Here is a 2,448-nt window from a genome sequence, read left to right on the forward strand (position 1 = left end):
TCAATCTCTTACCTTGCCGGAGATGCGATTGTTTTCTGGGTCATATCTCCGGTCGCTCTGCGGCCTAACATCATGGAGCTGGAGGCCGTGCTTGGGACTGACTTTGAGCCTCACCACGAGGCGTGAACTTACCATCAGAGCCGATTCCTTGCATGGGATCGATGCTTCAACGGCGCTGCCTGCTGATTTCAACATCGAGGAGCTTGCAGTCTCGGGTAGAGACCGAGTCGGGAGCTCCAAACGATGCAGAAGGTTTTGACTAGCCCCAACCCGGGGTCCGATTGCCCTGACGTGGAGGGCCTGACCGCCGGCTGCGGGAGTAAGATCGTCGAGTCAACGGAGGGCTCGAGGCCCTCGACCGCTGGAGAAGGGAAGAGATTGAACTTTTTTTTTGCCTTCCATCACAGTGAGGAATGTGAAGGAGTCACTGGTGGATGTTTATGTTAAAATGTATTTGTGTGTTCTGTTGCTTTTTATTAGTGTGACTGTATGGCAAACGAAATTCCTTGTATGTTGCAACACATACGTGGATAATAAAGTATGATTATGATTTTGATAAGTTCCAGGAGCAGAATAAGATCAATCGGCCCATCAAGTCTACTCTGTCATTCAATCATGGCTGATCTATCTTTCCCTCTCAACCCCATTCTCCTGCTTTCTCCCCACAACGTTTGACATCATGTTGCTGTAATTGCTGTTGATGTTGCTTATACATAAACATAGAACATAGGTGCAGGAGGAGGCCATTCGGCCCTTCGAGCCAGCAGCGCCATTCTTTGTAATCATGGCTGATCATCCCCTATCAATAACCCGTGCCTGCCTTCTCCCCATATCCCTCGACTCCACTAGCCCCTAGAGCTCTATCTAACTCTCTCTTAAATCCATCCAGTGACTTGACCTCCACTGCCCTCTGTTGCAGGGAATTCCACAAATTCACAACTCTCTGTGTGAAAAAGTTTTTTTCTCATCTCAGTCTTAAATGGCCTCCCCTTTATTCTAAGACTGTGGCCCCTGGTTCTGGACTCACCCAATATTGGGAACATTTTTCCTGCATCTAGCTTGTCCAGTCCTGTTATGATTTTATATGTTTCTATAAGAACCCCCTCATCCTTCTAAACTCCAGTGAATACAAGCCTGGTCTTTTCAATCTTTCCGCATATGACAATCCCGCCATCCCTGGGGCCAATCTCGTGAACCTACGCTGCACTGCCTCAATCACAATGATGTCCTTCCTCAAATTATACACTTGCTTGGAGGATACCTCGGAATGAAAGCAACTTCTCCTGTCATCGAATTTACCGGCAGCAAAACAGCATGAACCAACTGAACTTGGGGAAACGGCCGCATGATCTCATTGCAATAAAACGTGTGTGTGTGTCTGGCCACCGCAACCCAGCGGAGGATAATCTGAGTTTGAAGAAAGGTCCCAACCCGTTGGAGCTCAAGACCGCTCTCTAGTTGTTAGTAGGAGCTCAAGACCTGTATGGGAAGAAACTGTAGATGCTGGTTCACAAATAAAAGAGAGAAAGTGCTGGAGTAACTGCGAGGGTCAGGAAGCATCTCTGGAAAATATGGATAGGGTCGGGAGCTTTCTAAGCTCTGACCCGCTGAGTTACCCCAGCATTTTGTGTCTATTTAAGACACCATCCGCCGCCTGTCGCTCTCCGCAACCCAGCGACGTTCGGGTCTGTCCACGCACGAATAAAACTTCCCGGAAACGTTGATCAAGAATGTATGAATGAAGTGGATAACCAGCCATGTTGCAATCCATCTGAGACATTTAAGTTTGCGATGCAACCTAAACCCCGGATAGAGAGAGGAGCGCTTGGTCCAGTAGCAGCCCCAGCGGCAGCTCCGCTCCCGGGGAAAACTACCTCTCAGTTCTGTGTAGGAAGGAACTGCAGATGCTGGTTTAAACCGAAGATAGACACAAACAGTTGGAGTAACTCAGCGGGACAGGCAGCATATCTGGAGAAAAGGAATAGGTGACGTTTCGGGTCGAGAGCCTTCTTCAGACCCCGACCCTGAGGTCAGCGTCAGCCCGCTGAGTTACTCCAGCTTTTTGTGTCTATTTTAGCTCTCTGTTCTGCTCGATCCCAGCCTTTAGATAAAGACAGGCAGCTGTAACTCCCAGGGCAGCTCAATCCCTGTCCGGGGTTAAATCCCGGAATTTGGTGCTGGGAATCAGAAGAAGTAAAACAATAAAAAAAAGATGCGGGAACTATAGGTGTTAATGTTGACTGTATCTCCGCCGCCACTGCCCGGCGCCGCCGCTGGGATCTGCTACCTGAGCCAGCGCCGCAGTCACACCGAGCTCCCTCCCTCCCTCCCTCCCTCCCTCTCTCCCACAAATCCCTTCCAGAGTTCTGCATATTCAGACCTGTTCTTAACCGCGACCTGTCAAATCCTTTAACGGGGCAGATTTCATAATGTTTTAGCCAGTCATTC

Source organism: Leucoraja erinacea, chromosome 17 (genome assembly GCF_028641065.1).
Source record: "Leucoraja erinacea ecotype New England chromosome 17, Leri_hhj_1, whole genome shotgun sequence".
Lineage (NCBI taxonomy): Eukaryota > Metazoa > Chordata > Chondrichthyes > Rajiformes > Rajidae > Leucoraja > Leucoraja erinaceus.